General features: G+C 48.6%; 1 pseudogene; it reads left to right on the top strand.

The window, feature by feature from the left end:
• LOC135516558 (rho guanine nucleotide exchange factor 39-like) overlaps positions 1–25,322 on the top strand; it is a 79,052-nt pseudogene that overhangs the window by 21,135 nt on the left and 32,595 nt on the right.

Raw genomic sequence — 25,322 nt, 5'->3', positions numbered from 1 at the left:
CTTCTCCTCCTCCCTTCCACTCTCTCTTCTCCTCCTCCCTTCCACTCTCTCTCTCCTCTCCCTCCTCCCTTCCACTCTCTCTTCCCTCTCCCTTCTCCTCCTCCCTTCCACTCTCTCTTCTCCTCCTCCTCCCTCTTCCACTCTCTCTTCTCCTCCTCCTCCCTTCCACTCTCTCTTCTCCTCCTCCTCCCTTCCACTCTCTCTTCTCCTCCTCCTCCCTTCCACTCTCTCTTCTCCTCCTCCTCCCTTCCACTCCCTCTCTTCTCCTCCTCCCTTCTACACTCTCTTCTCCTCCTCCCTTCTACACTCTATTCCTCCTCCTCCCTTCCACTCTCTATTCTCCTCCTCCCTTCCACTCTCTCTTCTCCTCCTCCCTTCTACACTCTATTCTCCTCCTCCCTTCCACTCTCTCTCCTCCCTCCCTCTCCCTTCCACTCCTCTCTCTCTTCTCCTCCTCCCTTCCACACTCTATTCTCCTCCCTCCCTTCCACACTCCTCTTCTCCTCCTCCCTTCCACTCTCTCTTCTCCTCCTCCTCCCTTCCACTCTCTCTTCTCCTCCTCCTCCCTTCCACTCTCTCTTCTCCTCCTCCTCCCTTCCACACTCTATTCTCCCTCCTCCCTTCCCCTCTCTATTCTCCTCCTCCCTTCCACTCTCTCTCTCCTCTCCTCCTCCCTTCCACTCTCTATTCTCCTCCTCCTCCCTTCCACACTCTATTCTCCTCCTCCCTTCCACTCTCTATTCTCCTCCTCCCTTCCACTCTGTCCTCCTCCCTTCCACACTCCCTCTATTCTCCTCCTCCCCTTCCACTCTCTATTCTCCTCCTCCCTTCCACTCTCTATTCTCCTCCTCCCTTCCACTCTCTCTTCTCCCTCCCCCTCCCTTCCCCTCTCTCATTCTCCTCCTCCCCCCCTTCCACTCTCTATTCTCCTCCTCCTCCCTTCCACTCTCTCTTCTCCTCCTCCCTTCCACTCTGTCCTCCTCCCTCTTCCACACTCCTATTCTCCTCCTCCCCCTTCCACTCTCTCTATTCTCCTCCTCCCTTCCACTCTCTATTCTCCTCCTCCCTTCCACTCTCTATTCTCCCCTCCTCCCTTCCACTCTCTATTCTCCTCCTCCCTTCCACTCTCTCTTCTCCTCCTCCCCTTCCCCTCTCTATTCTCCTCCTCCCTTCCACTCTCTATTCTCCTCCTCCCCTTCCACTCTCTATTCTCCTCCTCCCTTCCACTCTCTCTTCTCCTCCTCCCTTCCACTCTCTATCCTCCTCCTCCCTTCCACTCTCTCTTCTCCTCCTCCCTTCCACTCTCTCTTCTCCTCCTCCCTTCCACTCTCTCTTCTCCTCCTCCTCCCTTCCACTCTCTCTTCTCCTCCTCCCTTCCACTCTCTCTTCTCCTCTCCTCCCCTTCCACTCTCTCTTCTCCTCCTCCCTTCCACTCTCTCTCTTCTCCTCCTCCCTTCCACCTCTCTCTTCTCCTCCTCCCTTCCACTCTCTCTTCTCCTCCTCCCTTCCACTCTCTCTTCTCCTCCTCCCCTTCCACTCTCTCTCTCCTCCTCCTCCCTTCCACTCTCTCTTCTCCTCCTCCCTTCCACTCTCTCTTCTCCTCCTCCCCTTCCACTCTCTCTTCTCCTCCTCCCTTCCACTCTCTCTTCTCCTCCTCCCTTCCACTCTCTCTTCTCCTCCTCCCTTCCACTCTCTCTCTCTCCTCCTCCCTTCCACTCCCTCTCTCTTCTCCTCCTCCCTTCCACTCTCTCTTCTCCTCCTCCCTTCCACTCTCTCTCTCTCCTCCCTTCCACTCTCTCTTCTCCTCCTCCTCCCTTCCACTCTCTCTCTCCTCCTCCCTTCCACTCTCTCTTCTCCTCCTCCCTTCCACTCTCTCTTCTCCTCCTCCCCTTCTACACTCTCTTCTCCTCCTCCCTTCCACTCTCTCTTCTCCTCCTCCCTTCCACTCTCTCTTCTCCTCCTCCCTTCCACTCTATTCTCCTCCTCCCTTCCACTCTCTATTCTCCTCCTCCCTTCCACTCTCTATTCTCCTCCTCCCTTCCACTCTCTATTCTCCTCCTCCCCCTTCCACACTCTCTTCTCCTCCTCCCTTCCACTCTCTATTCTCCTCCTCCCTTCCACTCTCTATCCTCCTCCTCCCTTCCACTCTCTATCCTCCTCCTCCCTTCCACTCTCTCTCCTCCTCCTCCCTTCCACTCTCTTCTCCTCCTCCCTTCCACTCTCTCTTCTCCTCCTCCTCCCTTCCACTCTCTCTTCTCCTCCCTCCCTTCCACTCTCTCTTCTCCTCCTCCCTTCCACTCTCTCTTCTCCTCCTCCCTTCCACTCTCTCTTCTCCTCCTCCCTTCCACTCTCTCTTCTCCTCCTCCCTTCCACTCTCTCTTCTCCTCCTCCCTTCCACTCTCTCCTCTCTCCTCTCCTCCTCCCTTCCACTCCCTCTCTCTTCTCCTCCTCCCCTTCCACTCTCTCTCTTCTCCTCCTCCCCTTCCACTCTCTCTTCTCCTCCTCCCTTCCACTCTCTCTTCTCCTCCTCCTCCCTTCCACTCTCTCTTCTCCTCCTCCTCCCTTCCACTCTCTCTTCTCCTCCCCTCCCTTCCACTCTCTTCTCCTCCTCCCTTCCACTCTCTCTTCTCCTCCTCCCTTCTACACTCTATTCTCCTCCTCCCTTCCACTCTCTATTCTCCTCCTCCCTTCCACTCTCTCTTCTCCTCCTCCCTTCTACACTCTATTCTCCTCCTCCCTTCCACTCTCTCTTCTCCTCCTCCCTTCCACTCTCTCTTCTCCTCCTCCCTTCCACACTCTATTCTCCTCCTCCCTTCCACACTCTATTCTCCTCCTCCCTTCCACTCTCTATTCTCCTCCTCCCTTCCACTCTCTATTCTCCTCCTCCCTTCCACTCTCTATTCTCCTCCTCCCTTCCACTCTCTCTTCTCCTCCTCCTCCCTTCCACTCTCTCTTCTCCTCCTCCCTTCCACTCTCTCTTCTCCTCCTCCCTTCCACTCTCTCTTCCTCCTCCTCCTCCCTTCCACACTCTATTCTCCTCCTCCCTTCCCCTCTCTATTCTCCTCCTCCCTTCCACTCTGTCCTCCTCCCTTCCACACTCTATTCTCCTCCTCCCTTCCACTCTCTATTCTCCTCCTCCCTTCCACTCTCTATTCTCCTCCTCCCTTCCACTCTCTATTCTCCTCCTCCCTTCCACTCTCTATTCTCCTCCTCCCTTCCACTCTCTCTTCTCCTCCTCCCTTCCCCTCTCTATTCTCCTCCTCCCTTCCACTCTCTATTCTCCTCCTCCCCTTCCACTCTCTATTCTCCTCCTCCCTTCCACTCTCTCTTCTCCTCCTCCCTTCCACTCTCTATCCTCCTCCTCCCTTCCACTCTCTATCCTCCCCTCCTCCCTTCCACTCTCTCTTCTCCTCCTCCCTTCCACTCTCTATCCTCCTCCTCCCTTCCACTCTCTCTTCTCCTCCTCCCTTCCACTCTCTCTTCTCCTCCTCCCTTCCACTCTCTCTCTTCTCCTCCTCCCTTCCACTCTCTCTTCTCCTCCTCCCTTCCACTCTCTCTTCTCCTCCTCCTCCCTTCCACTCTCTCTCTCTCCTCCTCCTCCCTTCCACTCTCTCTTCTCCTCCTCCTCCCTTCCACTCTCTCTCTCCTCCTCCTCCCTTCCACTCTCTCTCTCTCCTCCTCCCCTTCTACACTCTCATTCTCCTCCTCCCTTCCACTCTCTCTTCTCCTCCTCCCTTCTACACTCTATTCTCCTCCTCCCTTCTACACTCTATTCTCCTCCTCCCTTCCACTCTCTCTTCTCCTCCTCCCTTCCACTCTCTCTTCTCCTCCTCCCTTCCACACTCTATTCTCCTCCTCCCTTCCACACTCTATTCTCCTCCTCCCTTCCACTCTCTATTCTCCTCCTCCCTTCCACTCTCTATTCTCCTCCTCCCTTCCACTCTCTATTCTCCTCCTCCCTTCCACTCTCTCTTCTCCTCCTCCTCCCTTCCACTCTCTCTTCTCCTCCTCCTCCCTTCCACTCTCTCTTCTCCTCCTCCCTTCCACTCTCTCTTCTCCTCCTCCTCCCTTCCACTCTCTCTTCTCCTCCTCCTCCCTTCCACACTCTATTCTCCTCCTCCCTTCCCCTCTCTATTCTCCTCCTCCCTTCCACTCTCTCTTCTCCTCCTCCCTTCCACTCTCTATTCTCCTCCTCCCTTCCACACTCTATTCTCCTCCTCCCTTCCACTCTCTATTCTCCTCCTCCCTTCCACTCTCTATTCTCCTCCTCCCTTCCACTCTCTCTTCTCCTCCTCCCTTCCACTCTCTATTCTCCCTCCTCCCTTCCACTCTCTATTCTTCTCCTCCTCCCTTCCACTCTCTATTCTCCTCCTCCTCCCTTCCACTCTCTATTCTCCTCCTCCTCCCTTCCACTCTCTCTTCTCCTCCTCCCTTCCACTCTCTCTTCTCCTCCTCCCTTCTACACTCTATTCTCCTCCTCCCTTCCACTCTCTCTTCTCCTCCTCCCTTCCACTCTCTATTCTTCTCCTCCTCCCTTCCACTCTCTATTCTCCTCCTCCTCCCTTCCACTCTCTATTCTCCTCCTCCTCCCTTCCACTCTCTCTTCTCCTCCTCCCTTCCACTCTCTCTTCTCCTCCTCCCTTCCACTCTCTCTTCTCCTCCTCCCTTCTACACTCTATTCTCCTCCTCCCTTCCACTCTCTCTTCTCCTCCTCCTCCCTTCCACTCTCTCTTCTCCTCCTCCTCCCTTCCACTCTCTCTTCTCCTCCTCCTCCCTTCCACACTCTATTCTCCTCCTCCCTTCCACTCTCTATTCTCCTCCTCCCTTCCACTCTCTCTTCTCCTCCTCCCTTCCACTCTCTATTCTCCTCCTCCCTTCCACACTCTATTCTCCTCCTCCCTTCCACTCTATTCTCCTCCTCCCTTCCACTCTCTCTTCTCCTCCTCCCTTCCACTCTCTATTCTCCTCCTCCCTTCCACTCTGTCCTCCTCCCTTCCACACTCTATTCTCCTCCCTCCCTTCCACTCTCTATTCTCCTCCTCCCTTCCACTCTCTATTCTCCTCCTCCCCTTCCACTCTCTATTCTCCTCCTCCCTTCCACTCTCTATTCTCCTCCTCCCTTCCACTCTCTATTCTCCTCCTCCCCTTCCACTCTCTATTCTCCTCCTCCCCTTCCACTCTCTATTCTCCTCCTCCCCTTCCACTCTCTATTCTCCTCCTCCCTTCCACTCTCTATTCTCCTCCTCCCTTCCACTCTCTCTTCTCCTCCTCCCTTCCACTCTCTCTTCTCCTCCTCCCTTCCACTCTCTCTTCTCCTCCTCCCTTCCACTCTATTCTCCTCCTCCCTTCCACTCTATTCTCCTCCTCCCTTCCACTCTCTATTCTCCTCCTCCCTTCCACTCTCTATTCTCCTCCTCCCTTCCCCTCTCTATTCTCCTCCTCCCTTCCCCTCTCTATTCTCCTCCTCCCTTCTACTCTCTATTCTCCTCCTCCCTTCTACTCTCTATTCTCCTCCTCCTCTCCTCCTCCCCTTCCTCCCCCTCTCCTCCTCCCCTTCCTCCCCCTCTCCTCCCTTCCACTCTACTCTCCCCTCCGATCTTCTCGTTCTCTTCTTCCTGACGGCCACACTATTTAATCACCTTGATAACAGTGTGGAAGTTGTAATTTGTAGTTTTATATTTATCATAATATCCTCTGGCTGTGAGAGGAGGGAAGAAACGGAAACATGGTTTTTCTTGCCCTTTGCCCTCGTTAGCCCAACTCTCCTGCTAAGTGTGTGTGTGTGTGTGTGTGCGCGCTTGTCTCCTGGCTGTGTGTGTCTCCTGGCTGTGTGTGTGTCTCTCCTGGCTGTGTGTGTGTGTGTGTGTGTGCGCTTGTCTCTCCTGGATGTGTGTGTGTCTCCTGGCTGTGTGTGTGTGTGTGTGTGTCTCCTGGCTGTGTGTGTGTGTGTCTCTCCTGGCTGTGTGTGTGTGTCTCTCTCCTGGCTGTCTCTGAGTCTTCTGATTGGCCCAACAGGTCTACCTTGGCCCGATGCTTCATTACACCCATTAAATCAACTTCAGAGCTCCTTCTTTCCACGTGAGGATGTAATGTCTCTGGGAACATCATTAGACCAGCGCAGTCAGGAGTTGTAAATGTCTCATTGTTGAGCACTCTTTTTATTTATTCCTGTTATTTCCTACTGTGGTGATCAGAGGTTCTATGTAGTGATGGGGGGGAGAGATCGATGCTGTTACATATCACAATATTGTTTGGATGATATTATAATGATACTCTTACTCCAAATATGTGGATTTGGCATCCGGGATTGATAGCGCCAGTCGACCATACCGACCAGACGACCGATCGACGTGCGGAATCGATCGACAAGAACTCGGATCGACGTGCGGAATGGGATCGACGCGGCGGAATCGATCGACGGCGGAATCGGGATCGACGGTGGAATCGGGATCGACGGTGGAATCGATCACGGTGGGATCGACGTGTGGAATCGGATCACGTTGGAATCGATCGACGTGCGGAATCGATCGATGAAGGGAATCGGGATCGACGGCGGTGATCGGGATCGACGTATGGAATCGGATCGACGTGCGGAATCGGGATCGACGTATGGAATCGGGATCGACGTGCGGAATCGGATCGACGCGGGAATCGATCGACGTGCGGAATCGGGATCGACGGCGGAATCGGGATCGACGTGCGGAATCGATCGACGTGCGGAATCGATCTAAGTATTGTGAGAATGTCGTACTGGGATGTCCATTGCTATACTTCTAGGGCTGGGTATTTCCAGGGACGCGCGATACGACATTCCCAGAACCTTTGTTGCCAAAACTATATTGTGATTATCTGGATGTTGTCTTGCATGAGGATGTGTTGTCGATGCTGATCGTCGTTGTTAATTGTCTCTCTCTCTCTCTCTGCTCTGCAGGACGTTGTTGGTCCGCCTCCGGGAGAACGGGGACTTGGGGCGGATTTGATGACTTCTGTTCTCACCTCCACCACTAATGTTACCTACGTAGACATCCAGAACGCCAACAAGGTCCTGGCGGTAAGAACACTTTATTGTATTGTTGTGAACAACAACTCTCAGAACCCTGTGAGGTTCTGTGTTCCGTAAGAACACCACTTCTTATTGTATTGGGCCCACATCCTGAGGACAGGACGACGCTATGCGATTTTCATGAATAGTTAACGTTGCGTTATGCTAATGAGCTTGAGGCTATGATTACGCTCCTGGATACGGTATTGCTCGACGCTAGAGGTTAAGAAGGAAAGCTATTTTCACAAATTAACTTTGAAGAAGGCACACCTGTTAATTGAAATGCATTCCAGGTGACTACCGCATGAAGCTGGTTGAGAGAATGCCAAGTGCAAAGCTGTCAAAGCAAAGGGTGGCTACTGAGAAGAATCTCAAATATAAAATAGATTTAGATTTATTTATTTGTTACACTTTTCTGGTTACTACATGATTCCATATGTGTTATTTCATATAGTTTTGTCTTCACTATTATTCTACAATGTAGAAAATAGAAACAATTAATAAAAAAACCCTTGAGTGAGTAGGTTGAAAATCGATGGCAGGACTTGAAAATGGCTGCCTAGCAATTATCAACAACCAACTTGAAAGAGCTTGGATAATTTTTAAAAAGAATAATGGGCTAATATTGTACAAATCATGTGTGCAAAGCTCTTAGAAACTTACCCAGAAAAAACTCACAGCTGCAATCGATGCCTAATGTGTTTAAACAAAGTGTTGTCTCCAGATGTGAATACTTATGTAAATTGTATTTCATTTTCAATACATTTGCAACAATTTCTAAAAAAAAAAAGTTTTTTCATTTTGTCATGATTTGCATTGTGTGGTGTGTAAATCCACGTTTAATTCAGACTATAACACACCGCGATGTGGAATAAGTCAAGGGGTATGAATACTGTCAGAAGGCCCTGTGTTTAATCACCTCAGCCTAAGTGATGCACCTCCGTTAGCACGCTAACTAGCTCCTTAACACGCTAATAACACACAGCCCCATGTTTCAGCAATTACAGGCGTGTTAGCAAAGTAGAACTGGTGGAGGAAATCAATTCCAACTCCCTCCTCTGTCCCTAATCAATGAGATCAGTCAATGGTCTCTCTGCAGACACTCATCCTTCCTCTTAACCAAGACATTCATCTCACTGCAGCTGTCGGCTCGTGCAGGATTATCCACGGGTAACCAACACAGTAACTAGGGAGAGGATGCTAGGTGGGTAGAGATGCAGTGGCTCTTCAGTAAGTAGTATTTAGTTTTAGCTCCATAGTGTTGTTAGCTCCGTAGTGACGTTAGCTCTGTAGTGACGTTAGCTCTGTAGCGCCGTAGTGACGTTTTTATCGCCGTAGTGACGGCATCGCCAGTGACGTTAGCGCCGTATTGACGTTTTATCGCCGTAGTGACGTTAGCGCCCCGTAGTGACGTTAGCGCCGTAGTGACGTTAGCGCCGTAGTGACGTTAGCGCCGTAGTGACGTTAGCGCCGTAGTGACGTGAAGGCCAGAGTGACGTTAGCGCCGTAAAGTGACGTTTAGCTTCGTAGTGACGTTAGCGCCCGTGAGTGACGTTAGCGCCGTAGTGACGTGCGCCGTAGTGACGTTAGCGCCGCAGTGACGTAGCGCCCCGTGAGTGACGCTTAGCGCCGTAGAGTGACGCTTTAGCGCCGTAGTGACGCTTTAGCGCCGAGTGACGTTTTAGCGCCAGAGTGACGTTTTTATCGCCGTAGTGACGTTTTATCGCCTTAGTGACGGTAGCGCCTCGTAGTGTTGAAATGTTAGTTTCTGATTTTCCTCTTGTTGGTGTTCATCAGTGATTCCTTCACATTGAGCTCATCATCACAGCGTACACACACACCCCTTCACCCGGTACGACCCGAACCCCATTTTTCCGTCTTGGTTTTTCCAGGTTTTTGGCTCTCAGAATGATTCTTATTATTTTTTTTTAAAGAAAAACACAAATTTATTATTTTAAGTCCACAACAATGTTTAAACCACATCAGGAGTTTTTTAGGTCTTGGAAAAATTTGAAGTAATTGTTAACTTTTTAATTGAGCCTTTCTGGCCTTACCAGAAGACTGGTATCATTAACATTATCTCTAACGGCTGTTACACACACACACACACAGGCAGGGGAATTCCTGTGGAGTTTCAGAAAGCTGCATGAAAACACCAATCGCTGATGCATTATGGTCAATACTTATGGTTCTCTGGGAAGAAGTTCAACAGATTTGTTTTTGAATATTGTTTCGTTCCGCTTTTGTAATGTTTGGATTAGGTGATTCTCTGTCCACGTCTTCCACAAACAGGTTTTCTTGGGGACCTACGGCAGCCATGCTTGTTTTGATGGCTGACAAGATGAGTCTCTTTCTGCTGTCGTATTGTTGACGTCATGTTGACATGATTGACAACATGCATAGTTAATGAGAGCGTGCTCAAACACAATCACGCACGTTCTCACAAACGCAACACATTGTCACTCTCACACACAGACTTCTCCTCTTCCACTCTGACTGCCAACCCAGAGAGATAATGACTGACATAGAGGTGATTGGTGTTGGGGGAGTACACAGACGTGACGGCGGCGCGGACGGACTGACGGTCTCGCGGGACGGACGGACTGACGGCCTCGCGGACGGACGGACTGACGGCGGCGTAGGGGGAGCGGTCTCAGCCCAGGATTCTATCAATTGCTCTTTCAGAAGTGTTTTTGATGTTCACAGCAGCTGACCTTGTTGGAAAGACATGCCCTCGATTTACAAACTGTCCTTTGGCTTGTTCTGTTCTGAGGCTGAGAATTTATCTCTGTCCAACTTCTTCTCGGTCTCCTGTTTAGTGGAGGACTCAGGGGGATGTTAAATGTGTCTGTTGTCTGTCCTCAGCTCCAGGTAAAGATCTGTTTAGTGGAGGACTCAGGGTGATATTAAATGGAGTCTGTTCTCTGTCCTCAGCTCCAGGTAAAGAAGAACAAAGCCTTAGAAGGTTTAAGAAGCTCCAGGAGTCCAGACCAGAGATCCACAACTGTAAACTAGAGGACCTGCTCCCACTGCCCATACAGCGCATCCAACAGTATGTTACTCTATTTCAATACACCTTATACACCCCATCTAACAGTATGTTACTCTGTTTCAATACACTTATATACCCCATCTAACAGTATGTTACTGTTTCAATACACCTTATACACCCCATCTAACAGTGTTACTCTGTTTCAATACACCTTATACACCCCATCTAACAGTATGTTACTGTTTCACACCTTATACACCCCATCTAACAGTGTTACTCTGTTTCAATACACCTTATACACCCCATCTAACAGTATGTTACTGTTTCAATACACCTTATACACCCATCTAACAGTGTTACTGTTTCAATACACCTTATACACCCCATCTAACAGTATGTTACTGTTTCAATACACCTTATACACCCCATCTAACAGTATGTTACTCTGTTTCAATACACCTTATACACCCCATCTAACAGTATGTTACTCTGTTTACATACACCTTATACACCCTATCTAACAGTATGTTACTGTTTCAATACACCTTATACACTCCCATCTAACAGTATGTTACTGTTTCAATACACCTTATACACCCCATCTAACAGTATGTTACTGTTTCAATACACCTTATACACCCCATCTAACAGTGTTACTCTGTTTCAATACACCTTTATACACCCCATCTAACAGTATGTTACTGTTTCAATACACCTTATACACCCCATCTAACAGTATGTTACTGTTTCAATACACCTTATACACCATCTAACAGTTTGTTACTCTGTTTCAATACACCTTATACACCCCGTCCAACAGTATGTTACTCTGTTTCAATACACCTTATACACCCCCGTCTAACAGTATGTTACTCTGTTTCAATACACCTTATACACCCCATCTAACAGTATGTTACTCTGTTTACATACACCTTATACACCCCGTCTAACAGTATGTTACTCTGTTTCAATACACCTTATACACCCCATCTAACAGTATGTTACTGTTTCAATACACCTTATACACCCCGTCTAACAGTACATCGTTCTAAACCACCAACTACTGTAAAACACAATTCAACAGCACATCGTTCTAAACCACCAACTACTGTAAAACACAATTCAGCAGCACATCGTTCTAAACCACCAACTACTGTAAAACACAATTCAACAGCACATTGTTCTAAACCACCAACTACTGTAAAACACAATTCAGCAGCACATCGTTCTAAACCACCAACTACTGTAAAACACATGTCAACAGCACATTGTTCTAAACCACCAACTACTGTAAAACACAATTCAACAGCACATCGTTCTAAACCACCAACTACTGTAAAACACAATTCAACAGCACATCGTTCTAACCCACCAACTACTGTAAAACACAATTCAACAGCACATTGTTCTAAACCACCAACTACTGTAAAACACAATTCAACAGCACATCGTTCTAAACCACCAACTACTGTAAAACACAATTCAACAGCACATTGTTCTAAACCACCAACTACTGTAAAACACAATTCAACAGCACATCGTTCTAAACCACCAACTACTGTAAAACACAATTCAACAGCACATCGTTCTAAACCACCAACTACTGTAAAACACAATTCAACAGCACATTGTTCTAAACCACCAACTACTGTAAAACACATGTCAACAGCACATCGTTCTAAACCACCAACTACTGTAAAACACATGTCAACAGCACATTGTTCTAAACCACCAACTACTGTAAAACACAATTCAACAGCACATCGTTCTAAACCACCAACTACTGTAAAACACAATTCAACAGCACATCGCTCTAAACCACCAACTACTGTAAAACACAATTCAACAGCACATTGTTCTAAACCACCAACTACTGTAAAACACATTTCAACAGCACATCGTTCTAAACCACCAACTACTGTAAAACACAATTCAACAGCACATCGTTCTAAACCACCAACTACTGTAAAACACCCTCCACCCCACACCTACTACATCAAACAATACCTGCTTTCATTTCATCCAACCATTTTGCCACTCCACTTTCCCACTCGCTGATACAGAGGTAATACGGCTGCTGGTTTTTTGATTGGCGCTTGGACAAAGTTCTACATTTCCTACTCTGAACCATGTGACTTCCGGAAGGTGCTGTGGGAACGTTCCGAGTGGGTAACAGAACAGTGTGTGAGAGGGTGGCGTTGCGTACTGTAAACACCACCATAGACGACTCCCTGTCGCGTCACGCTTTTCATGCCTGACTTCTCCTTTTCCTGTTGTTGTTGTTGTTTTTTAGCTGCGATGACAGACGTGGTTATTATTTGATGTAGCGCCTGTTGGTAAAGCTTTGACACACACACACACACACACACACACTCAGACTGTCACAGATCTGTCACAATCCCCTGTGTTAACCAGCCGTTAGTGTTGGCTGTAATTTCATGCGGTCCTGATCCCTGTCGTTAATTAGTGTATCGGGGGCAGAAATGGGCCATAATCAACATGCTGATTTATGAACACAGGAGCTAGGATGAAAATACGCTGCCATGGGTTTCATCAAGTTCATCTGTTTTCTTAATTAGGCTTTCTTGTCTCGTAGTACGGGAGATTACTTCCTGACAGCCACCTCATTGTGTCCTTCCGCCATACCGCACAGTATGTCTGTCCTGCTGTACCTCCGACGTGTTGTGTCCACCGTCACGCACGAAGACAGTATGTCTGTCCTGCTGTACCTCCTTGACGTGTCCATCCGTCACGCGCACGAAGACAGTATGTCACCTTTTGCTCTTCCTCCGTGAAACTCTCGGAGACTCCAGGGACCTCGTAATAGTACGATGATGTTCGGTGACTCACACACACACACACACACACACACACACACACACACACGTTCACGTGTGAACAACACACACAGAGCTGTCTGGTAACAGCAGGAAATGGATGCCACTTATGGCTGTTGGACGATGATTGATGGTGAGTGTGGCTGAAATGCTGGATACTTACAGATACGGGAGTGTGGGGGAAATAAAATCATTGCCTTTTATTAAGTGGCATTTACTGTCTGGATCTGGCCTGGATCCCAAATGGCACCCTATTCCCCTATAGTGCGATTAGGGCCCCATTGGGCTCTGGTCGAACGTAGTGCACTATGCAGGGAGTACGAGGCCGTTTGGGATGTGGTTCTTGGCTGGCTGAAAGCGGACCTCTCTTTCCGTCCCTCTCTCCCCGGAGATGACAGCGATGGGGTCTGGAGTTGACTGGGACTGTGTGTGTGTGACGGTGAATAGCTCCTCTGCTCTCTCTCTCTCTCGGTCTGTGTTACGCATGTTATTGTGTCCGTAATGGGGATGTAGCATGTCAACGTGAAGGCGGTTGGCAACTGGAGGATTCGGAATCCACAATGGCTCTGAGTTGGGGGCCATTTTGTGCCTGAGGGAATGTTAACCCGGTGGTGAAGGGGATGAGAGCAGTACGGACAGAACATGAGGAAGTCAAAACGGGTTAAGGCTGCGGGCTCGTGAACATGAGGGAGGAAACTAAGACCAAGGCTTTAGATTGGGCAACCAATGACCACGCTCGCTTTTTAGTCCTCCGTTATGTGAACGATGGATTTGAAAAATGATTTGTTATAGCGTGCGTTGTGATAGGACGTGATGGTATATCATGTGTTGTGATAGGACGTGATGGTATATCGGGCGTTGTGATAGGACGTGGTGGTATATCGTGCGTTGTGATAGGGCGTGGTGGTATATCTTAGGTGTGATAGGATGTGATGGTATATCGTATGGCTTGTGATAGGGCGATGACGGTATATCGTGCGGTGTGATAGGACGTGGTGGTATATCGTGGCGTTGTGATAGGACGTGGACGGTATATCGATGCGTTGTGATAGGACGTGATGTTATATCATGCGTGTGATAGGATGTGATGGTATATCGCGGGCGTTGTGATAGGGACGTGGTGGTATATCTTGCGGTGTGATAGGGACGTGGTGGTATATCGTCGTTGTGATAGGACGTGACGGTATATCGCGGCGTTGTGATAGGACGTGATGTTATATCATGCGTTGTGATAGGACGTGATGGTATATCGTCTTTGTTGTGATAGGGACGTGGTGGTATATCATGTGTTGTGATATCATCGTTGGGATAGGACGTGATGGTATATCGTGCGTTGATAGGACGTGATGGTATATCGTGCGTTGTGATAGGGCGTGATGGTATAAAATGCGTTGTGATAGGACGTGGTGGTATATCGTGCGTTGTGATAGGACGTGGTGGTATCGCGGCGTTGTGATAGGGCGTGGTGGTATATCGATGCGTTGTGATGGTATATCGCGTCGTTGTGATAGGACGTGATGGTATGTCGTCGTTGTGATAGGACGTGATGGTATATCGATCGTTGTGATAGGACGTGATGGTATATCGTCGTTGTGATAGGACGTGATGGTATATCGTCGTTGTGATAGGACGTGATGGTATATCGCGGGCGTTGTGATAGGAGCGTGATGGTATATCGTATGTTGTGATAGGACGTGATGGTATATCGTAGGCGTTGTGATAGGACGTGATGGTATATCGTTGTGGTAGGACGTGATGGTATATCGTGGCGTTGTGGTAGGGACGTGATGGTATATCGATGCGTTGTGATAGGACGTGATGGTATATCGTGGCGTTGTGATAGGACGTGATGGTATATCGCGGGCGTTGTGATAGGACGTGGTGGTATATCATGCTTTGTGATAGGACGTGATGGTATATCGTATGCGTTGTGATAGGACGTGGATGGTATATCGTGGCGTTGTGATAGGGACGTGATGGTATATCGTGCTTTGTGATAGACGTGATGGTATATCGTGCGTTGTGATAGGACGATGCTGCTTTCATCTTCAAAGTTCTCGTTGCCGCCAGTGACTGGGTCAAAGAGTCATTGTTTGGATTAATACTTTGCTGTGCTTTTGAAAGAATCTTCATTGACATCTTAAAAGGAAAGTGGGAGTCAAGCTGAGAAGTTCGGGCTCCAGCCTCCCTCTTCCTAGTTTCCTGATGGCTAGCTGAAAGACGGGCTACACAGCCTCCTCTTCCTAGTTTCCTGATGGCTAGTCCTGATGGCTTGTATTATTTCTCATTGCAAGTCAGCGTTTATTTGGATGGCGTTTACCCGTGTGGATCCCGTAGGGACGACTAATAAAACCTGACATTTGAAGTGGATTATTTATTTATGTTTTTAGAAAGAATCTTCATTGGACATTCTGAACTAACTAATTAACACTTTCTATTACAATTATTATTTTTACTTTTACCCTCTTTTTTTTCTCCTCAATTTCGTTGGTAGTTAGACTTGTCTCTTCGGTGTGACTTATTTTATTTATTTTACCTTTATTTAACTAAACAAGTCAGTTAAGAACAAATTCTTATTTTCAATGACGGCCAAGGAACAGTAGGTTAACTGCCTGTTCAGGGGCAGAACGACAGATTTGTACCTTGTCAGCTCGGGGATTTGAACTTGCAACCTTCTGGTTACTAGTCCAACGCTCTAACCACTAGGCTACCTGCCTCTAACCACTAGGCTACCCTGCCGCCCCGTACGGACTCGGGAGGGGCAAAGGTCGAGAGCCGTGCGTCCTCCGAAAAACACAATCCAGCCAAGCCGCAACTGCTTCTAGACACACTGCCCGCTGAACCCGGACGCCAGCCGCACCAATGTGTCGGAGGAAACACCGTACACCTGGTGGAAGTGTCAGCGTGCACTGCGCCCGGCCCGCCACAGGAGTCGCTAGAGCGCGATGGGACAAGGACATCCAGGCCGGACAAACCCTCCTCTAACCCGGATGACGCTGGACCAATTGTGCTCTGCCCCCGTGGGTCTCCCGAGAGCCCAGAATCTCTAGTGGCACAGCCAGCAGTGCCTTAGACCACTGCACCACTCGAGAGGCCCCCATGGGTCTCCCGAGAGCCCAGAATCTCTAGTGGCACAGCCAGCAGTGCCTTAGACCACTGCACCACTCGAGAGGCCCCCTTGGTGGGCGTTTGAAAGAATCTTAATTTGAACATATTGAAGTACCACCTCTTCTCAATCGCTGTAGTATTGCTGTGATGAAGACACCACTACATCCCCATATTTAAACTAAACAAACTCTCACATATCCACATTTTTATACCAAGCCATATTATATTATATAATTATAATTTTCTTTAATCTAATCCCTTGTACACACTTACCCATTCAGGGAGGGAGATGAGATACGTCTCTTTACAATCACTTCATATTCGCTTTTAATTGACGAAAGTTTAGAGAGAAGAGTGTATCTCGACACACACACACACACACACACACACACACACACACACACACACACACACACACACAATGCCTCCCAGTACTATATTGAGATGTTCTGTGTTAATTTCCTTGGTTCTTTCTTTCCGTTTGAAGCTGTTCGTGGTAGAACTGAAGCAGCGGTCTGTGGCGTGTTCACTAACCCGTGTTCTGGGCTGACGGTGCCTGTTGTCTCTTAATTAGAATACTGAATCTTTAATGAACGGCAAATAGTTTGACTTTATTTCTCTCTCTGTCTCCCTCTCTCTCTCTCCCTCTCTCTCTCTCTCTCCCTCTCTCTCCCTCTCTCTCCCTCTCTCTCTCCTCTCTCTCGCTCTCTCTCGCTCTCTCTCGCTCTCTCTCGCTCTCTCTCGCTCTCTCTCGCTCTCTCTCGCTCTCTCTCGCTCTCTCCCTCTCCCCCTCCCTCTCTCTCCCTCTCCCTCTCCCTCTCTCTCCGTTTCTGACGTGAGGGAAGTGACCGAGTGACCCAACATTTCTGCTGAGAATAGGAAGAGAGCGATCTGCATATCATCTGCATATTACAAAAGGAATTAGCATTAGCGCCGTAGCCACAGCCGCCACATCCTCACTAACTAGGCCAACACAGTGATCCCAACCACATGCTTTCTAAATATGCTAGCATTCTTCTCCCCGTTTTCATTAGAATATGTGAGCTGTGATAAATCCGGTTCAGATTGTTATTGTTGTCTCGTCGTTATCTTGTCTTTGCTCAGCTGCTAATGAGCGTGACAGCGCGGCTAAACGGGCGCGTTTCCGTTTTAAATTATTTGGGAATGCTGGGTAATAAACTCTCATTAGAGAGAGAAGCTCTCCCTCTTTCTCTTTGTAGCACCGTCTATTTAATTGAAACCCCTCCCTCCCACTCTCCCCCTCTCTCTCCCACTCTCCCCTCTTTCTCTCCCTCTCCCCTCTCTTCCTCTCTCCCCTCTCTCTCTCTCTCTCTCCCCTCTCTTCCTCTCTCCCCCTCTCTCTCTCTCTCCCCCTCCACTCTCCCCTCTCTCTCCCCCTCTCTTCCACTCTCCCCCCCTCCCTCTCCCCTCTCTCTCGCTCCCTCTCTCGCTCCCTCTCTCGCTCCCTCTCTCGCTCCCCTCTCGCTCCCTCTCTCGCTCCCTCTCTCGCTCTCCCTCCCTCGCTCCCCTCTCTCTCTCTCCCCTCTCTCTCTCTCCCCTCTCTCTCTCTCCCCTCTCTCTCTCTCCCCCTCTCTCCTCTCTCTCCCCCCCTCTCTCTCCCTCTCTCTCTCTCCCCCTCTCTTTCTCTCTCTCCCCCTTCCTCTCTTTCTCTCTCCTTCCTTCCTCTCTCTCTCTCTCCCCTTCCTCTCTCTCTCTCTCCCCTCTCTCTCTCCCCTCCCTCTCTCTCTCTCTCTCTCTCTCTCTCTCCCCCTCTCTCTCTCCTCCCCTCTCTCTCTCCCCTCCTCTCTCTCCCCCCTCTCTCTCTCTCTCTCTCTCTCTCTCTCTCTCCCTCCTCTCTCTCCTCCCCTCTCTCTCTCTCTCTCTCTCTCTCCCCCTCTCTCTCTCTCTCCTCCCCTCTCTCTCCTCCCTCTCTCTCTCTCTCTCTCTCTCTCCCCCTCTCTCTCTCTCCCCCTCTCTCTCTCTCCCCCCCCCTCTCTCTCTCCCCCTCTCTAATAAGGATGAGGGCATGGTCCCTCTGCTGATAAAGCCTGTCTTGTATTTGTTATTACTAGATGAGAGAATAAAGGAGTGGAATTATTACTTCCTGTTTAAGTGTCTCTAATTGAAGGAGGGTTTAACCTTGTTGTTTCGGGTTTCTTTTCTTTTTAGTTTCCTAATGAGTTGAACAATGTTGTTATGTTAGGATCAAGGGGAGTAGGGAGGAAGAGTAGAGGGGAGACGGAGGAAGAGTAGGGAGGGAGAGTAGGGGGAGGGAGAGTAGGGAGGGAGACGGGTAGCAAGAGTAGGGAGGGAGAGTAGGAGGAGGGGGAGAGTAGCAAGAGGGGAGGAGACGGGGAGGAAGAGTAGGGGGTAGAGACACTGGAAATCAATGTAAATTGTCAATGCACTTCCAAGGTCACGCTGTCCTTCTCCAAACGCCAGGGTAAAGATTTCTGTCGTTGGAAAGCTGCCGTTCGGTCTCCCTTTTAGAAGGGGATAGGTTACTCTAATGTATCACAAATTGATCACAATGCCACTTATTCTGTACTTTTTAAAAATGGGAATCTTCTTTCTTTGTGACTTGATTTTTTTTTTCTTCTTCTGAGAAGCCGACAACGCTGCTGTTCCTACTGTCTGACCGTTTGGACCTGGTTAGGATGAACACCACAGTGTTCTGAGTTGTGATGACTTAGTGGGGTTCCCCTGTTCACCGCCCCCTCCCATATGTAACTCTGGACCTGGTTAGGATGAACACCACAGTGTTCTGAGTTGAGATGACTTAGTGGGGTTCCCCTGTTCACCCCCCCCCCATATGTAACTCAGTTAGTTTGTTCTGTTACTTTAACTACAGCAGATGGGTCAAGCTGTTCTGTTCTTACTCAGGTCAAACTAACACACACAACTAGTTGCAAATTCCATATAATGAACCAACAGCATCTCCCGGTGTTAAGAGTTTAGTGTGGAAGGCTCTCTTGTCTGATCTTGTGTTCACCTGAATAAAAATAGAGACACACCACCTATCTATTTCTCCCCCTCTCTCTTCTCTTTCTCTCTCTTTCCCCACTCTCTTTCTCTCTCTTCTCCCCGCTCTCTTTCCCCCTCTCTCTCTTTCTCTCTTCCCCCACTCTCTCTTTCCCCCACTCTCTCTCTTTCTCTCTCTTCTCCCCACTCTCTCTCTTCTTCCCTCTCTCTCTCTCTCTTCGCCCCACTCTCTCTCTCTCTTCTCCCCACTCTCTCTTTCTCTCTTTCCCCACTCTCTCTTTCCCCACTCTCTCTTTCCCCACTCTCTCGTTCTCTCTCTTCTCCCCACTCTCTCGTTTCTCTCTCTTCTCCCCACTCTCTCTCTCTCTTCCCCCACTCTCTCTTCCCCCCACTCTCTTTCTCTCTCTTCTCCCCACTCTCTCTCTTTCTGTCTCTTCTCCCCGCTCTCTCTCTTTCTCTCTTCTCCCCGCTCTCTCTCTTTCTCTCTCTTCTCCCCGCTCTCTCTTTCCCCTCTCTCTCTTTCTCTCTCTTCCCCCACTCTCTCTCTTTCCCCCCTCTCTCTTTCTCTCTTTCTCTCTTTCTCTTTCTTCTCCCCACTCTCTTTCTCTTTCTTCTCCCCACTCTCTCTTTGTCTCTTTCCCCCACTCTCTCTTTCCCCCCCTCTCTTTCTCTCTCCCCACTCTCTCTTTCTCTCTCTTCCCCCACTCTCTCTCTCTTCTCTCTCTTCCCCCACTCTCTCTTTCTCTCTCTTCCCCACTCTCTCTTCCCCCACTCTCTCTTTCCCCCTCTCTCTTTCTCTCTTTCTTCTCCCCTCTCTTTCTCTTCTCCCCACTCTCTTTCTCTCCTCCCCACTCTCTCTTTCTCTCTCTTTCCCCCACTCTCTTTCTCTCTCTTCTCCCCACTCTCTCTTTTTCTCCTCCCCACTCTCTCTTTCTCTCTCTTCTCCCCGCTCTCTCTTTCCCCCTCTCTCTCTTTCTCCTCCCCTCTCTCTTTCTCTCTCTTCTCCCCGCTCTCTCTTTCCCCTCTCTCTTTCTCCTCCCCGCCCTCTTTCTCTCTCTTCTCCCTCTCTCTCTCTTTCCCGCTCTCTCTCTTTCTTCTCCTCCCCGCTTTCTCTCTTCCCCCTCTCTCTCTTCCTCTCTTTTCTCCCCGCTCTCTCTTTCTTCTCCTCCCCGCTCTCTCTTTCTCTCTCTTCTCCCCACTCTCTCTCTTTCTCCCCCCTCTCTCTCTCTCTTTCCCCCTCTCTCTCTCTTCCCCCCTCTCTTTCTCTCTCTTCCCCCACTCTCTCTTCCCCCTCTCTCTCTCTCTCTCTCTCTCTTTCCTCTCTCTCTCTCTTTCCCCCTCTCTCTCTTTCCCCTCTCTCTCTCTCTTTCCCCACTGTCTCTCTCTCTCTCTCTCTCTTCCCCCTCTCTCTTTCTCTTCTCCCCACTCTCTCTCTTTTCTCTTCTCCCCACTCTCTCTTTCTCTTCTCCCCACTCTCTCTTTTCTCTTCTCCCCACTCTCTCTCTTTCTCTTCTCCCCACTCTCTCTTTTCTCTCTCTTCTCCCCCTCTCTCTCTTTCTCTCTCTTCTCCCCACTCTCTCTCTTTCTCTCTCTTCTCCCCTCTCTCTCTCTTTCTCTCTTCTCCCCACTCTCTCTCTTTCTCTCTCTTCTCCCCACTCTCTCTCTTTCTCTCTCTTCTCCCCACTCTCTCTTTCTCTCTCTTCTCCCCACTCTCTCTCTTTCTCTCTCTCCCCACTCACTCTCTTTCTCTCTCTTCTCCCCACTCTCTCTCTTTCTCTCTCTTCTCTTCTCCCCACTCTCTCTTTCTCTCTCTTCTCCCCACTCTCTCTTTCTCTCTCTTCTCCCCACTCTCTCTCTTTCTCTCTCTTCTCCCCTCTCTCTCTCTTTCTCTCTCTTCTCCCCACTCTCTCTCTCTCTCTCTTCTCCCCACTCTCTCTCTCTTCTCCCCACTCTCTCTCTTCTTCTCCCCTCTCTCTCTCTCTCTCTCTCTTCTCCCCACTCTCTCTCTCTCTTCTCCCCTCTCTCTCTCTCTCTCTCTCTTCTCCCCACTCTCTCTCTCTTCTCCCCACTCTCTCTCTTTCTCTCTCTTCTCTCTCTCTCTTTCTCTCTCTTCTCCCCCTCTCTTCTTCCTCCTTTCCTCCTCCTCTGACAGATTTCCGTCTTATAGATTCTGGAGAGTTTGGGTGTGGGGGGGGGGCTGGTTTGGAGATGACATGGCCTAATACAGACACTTCTCAAATATGTATTGTGAAATGTTTTATTTTCTCTGTTACGCTGTGTGCACTGAACTGACATGCATGATTGTTTCTGACAGTGTTCAGATGAAGGGAATTAAATAGTCTGTAAATTCCTCCAGCAGTGCTCAGCTCAGACAGCGGTGTGTAGACTAGTGTAATAGTCAGACCCTCCCAGCGGTGTGTAGACTACTGTAATACTCAGACCCTCCAGCGGTGTGTAGACTAGTGTAATACTCTCTTAGACCCTCCAGCGGTGTGTAGACTAGTGTAATACTCTCTTAGACCACTCCAGCGGTGTGTAGACTACTGTAATACTCAGACCCTCCAGCGGTGTGTAGACTAGTGTAATACTCAGACCCTCCAGCGGTGTGTAGACTAGTGTAATAGTCTCTTAGACCCTCCAGCGGTGTGTAGACTAGTGTAATAGTCTCTTAGACCCTCCAGCGGTGTGTAGACTAGTGTAATAGTCTCTTAGACCCTCAGCGGTGTGTAGACTAGTGTAATACTCAGACCCTCCAGCGGTGTGTAGACTAGTGTAATACTCAGACCCTCCAGCGGTGTGTAGACTAGTGTAATAGTCTCTTAGACCCTCCAGCGGTGTGTAGACTAGTGTAATACTCTCTTAGACCCTCCAGCGGTGTGTAGACTAGTGTAATAGTCTCTAGACCCTCCAGCGGTGTGTAGACTAGTGTAATAGTCTCTTAGACCCTCCAGCGGTGTGTAGACTAGTGTAATACTCAGACCCTCCAGCGGTGTGTAGACTAGTGTAATACTCCAGACCCTCCAGCGGTGTGTAGACTAGTGTAATAGTCTCTTAGACCCTCCAGCGTGTGTAGACTAGTGTAATACTCTCTTAGACCCTCCAGCGGTGTGTAGACTAGTGTAATACTCAGACCCTCCAGCGGTGTGTAGACTAGTGTAATACTCTCTTAGACCCTCCAGCGTGTGTAGACTAGTGTAATAGTCTCTTAGACCCTCCAGCGGTGTGTAGACTACTGTAATACTCAGACCCTCCAGCGGTGTGTAGACTAGTGTAATACTCTAGACCCTCCAGCGGTGTGTAGACTAGTGTAATAGTCTCTTAGACCCTCCAGCGGTGTGTAGACTAGTGTAATAGTCTCTTAGACCCTCCAGCGGTGTGTAGACTAGTGTAATACTCTCTTAGACCCTCCAGCGGTGTGTAGACTAGTGTAATACTCAGACCCTCCAGCAGTGTGTAGACTAGTGTAATACTCTCTTAGACCCTCCAGCGGTGTGTAGACTAGTGTAATACTCTCTTAGACCCTCCAGCGGTGTGTAGACTAGTGTAATAGTCTCTTAGACCCTCCAGCGGTGTGTAGACTAGTGTAATAGTCTCTTAGACCCTCCAGCGGTGTGTAGACTAGTGTAATAGTCTCTTAGACCCTCCAGCGGTGTGTAGACTAGTGTAATACTCTCTTAGACCCTCCAGCGGTGTGTAGACTAGTGTAATACTCTCTTAGACCCTCCAGCGGTGTGTAGACTAGTGTAATACTCTCTTAGACCCTCCAGCGGTGTGTAGACTAGTGTAATACTCTCTTAGACCCTCCAGCGGTGTGTAGACTAGTGTAATACTCTCTTAGACCCTCCAGCGGTGTAGACTAGTGTAATACTCTCTTAGACCCTCCAGCGGTGTGTAGACTAGTGTAATACTCTCTTAGACCCTCCAGCGGTGTGTAGACTAGTGTAATACTCTCTTAGACCCTCCAGCGGTGTGTAGACTAGTGTAATACTCTCTTAGACCCTCCAGCGGTGTGTAGACTAGTGTAATACTCTCTTAGACCCTCCAGCGTGTGTAGACTAGTGTAATACTCTCTTAGACCCTCCAGCGGTGTGTAGACTAGTGTAATACTCTCTTAGACCCTCCAGCGGTGTGTAGACTAGTGTAATAGTCTCTTAGACCCTCCAGCGGTGTGTAGACTAGTGTAATACTCTCTTAGACCCTCCAGCGGTGTGTAGACTAGTGTAATAGTCTCTTAGACCCTCCAGCGGTGTGTAGACTAGTGTAATAGTCTCTTAGACCCTCCAGCGGTGTGTAGACTAGTGTAATACTCTCTTAGACCCTCCAGCGGTGTGTAGACTACTGTAATACTCTCTTAGACCCTCCAGCGGTGTGTAGACTAGTGTAATAGTCTCTTAGACCCTCCAGCGGTGTGTAGACTACTGTAATACTCTCTTAGACCCTCCAGCGTTGTGTAACATACTGTAATAGTCTCTAATCCTCCAGCATTGTGTAACATACTGTAATAGTCTCTAATCCTCCAGCGTTGTGTAACATACTGTAATAGTCTCTAACCCTCCAGCATTGTGTAACATACTGTAATAGTCTCTAACCCTCCAGTGTTGTGTAGACTACTGTAATAGTCTCTAACCCCTCCAGCGTTGTGTAGACTACTGTAATAGTCTCTAACCCCTCCAGCGTTGTGTAGACTACTGTAATAGTCTCTAACCCCTTCAGCGTTGTGTAGACTACTGTAATAGTCTCTAACCCTCCAGCGTTGTGTAACATACTGTAATAGTCTCTAACCCTCCAGCGTTGTGTAACATACTGTAATAGTTAACCCCTCCAGCGGTATGTAGACTACTGTAATAGTCTCTAACCCCTCCAGTGGTGTGTAGACTACTGTAATAGTCTCTAACCCCTCCAGCGTTGTGTAACATACTGTAATAGTCTCTAACCCTCCAGCGTTGTGTAGACTACTGTAATAGTCTCTAACCCTCCAGCGTTGTGTAACATACTGTAATAGTCTCTAACCCCTCCAGCGGTGTGTAACATACTGTAGCTGCTGGTAAAGGAATTCAAATCCTCTACCTTATCATTCAGAGTGGAACTTTCCACTTCTACTATTGTTTACATGTGATGGTGTTATTATAGACAATAGATGATCTATTTACCAAGTCCTGTAATGGTGTTATTATAGACAATAGATGATCTATTTACCTGTCCTGTAATGGTGTTATTATAGACAATAGATCTATTTAGCTAGTCCTGTAATGGTGTTATTAAACTAAACCAGACAACTCCACGGTAGAATAGTCGGCGTCTGTTTGAACGTTTACACTGACAGGAGTCGTCTAACCCTCCAGTTGTTAGGAGGAAGTTGTCAGAGAGCATGTTGACAAATATCGTCTTCTCTGAACACACACACACACACACACAACCTACTGTCTGGCTGCTTGAATAGTACTGTATCTAAATGACAAAGCCCTGTCCCATCTGCTTACTCTAAACTGTCTGTGATTTTGTGTTTGTTTTACTGTTTTAGATCTAGAAGTGTACCGAGTTCACGTTGACCTTGTTTATCTGTGTCTCTTCTCTCTTTTTTTGTCAGGTACAAACATTTCTTACGGGATCTGTCAGAGAACACGAGACCAGATTACCCAGAGTTCCAACCGCTTTCAAGTAAGTCTCATCTCCCTGCTGCACGCACTGCTCAGCTCGCTCAATCATCACTGTTCCTGCATCCCAAATTACATCTTATTCACCTATTTTAGTGCACTACTTTTGACCAGAACCCTATGGGCCCTGGCACCCTATATAGTGCACTACTTTTTTGACCAGAAACCTATGGGCCCTGGCACCCTATATAGTGCACTACTTTTGAACAGAACCCTATGGGCCCTGGCACCCTATATAGTGCACTACTTTTGACCAGAACCCTATGGGCCCTGACACCCTATATATATAGTGCACTACTTTTGACCAGGGCCCTATCACCAGTATAGGGAATAAGGTGTGTGTCATTTGGGGCGGAGCCACTGCGATTCTTCCCAAGGTAAATACAGTTTCAGTATAACCCTCGGCGCCGTTTATAGTCTGTCGTAGTCAAGAGGTCTGTCTGTGGTGTGAAGACTACTGTAATAGTTTCTAACCCTCCAGTGTGTGTAGACTACTGTAATAGTCTCTAATCCCTCCAGCGGTATGTAGACTACTGTAATAGTCTCTAACCCTCCAGCGTTGTGTAGACTACTGTAATAGTCTCTAATCCCTCCAGCGGTATGTAGACTACTGTAATAGTCTCTAACCCTCCTGCGTTGTGTAGACTACTGTAATAGTCTCTAAGCCCTCCTGCGTTGTGTAGACTACTGTAATAGTCTCTAAGCCC

This window comes from Oncorhynchus masou, chromosome 27 (genome assembly GCF_036934945.1).
Source record: "Oncorhynchus masou masou isolate Uvic2021 chromosome 27, UVic_Omas_1.1, whole genome shotgun sequence".
NCBI classification, from domain to species: Eukaryota; Metazoa; Chordata; class Actinopteri; order Salmoniformes; family Salmonidae; genus Oncorhynchus; species Oncorhynchus masou.
Note: the sequence above shows the minus strand (reverse complement) of the source record. Positions and strands in the feature narration are given on the sequence as shown.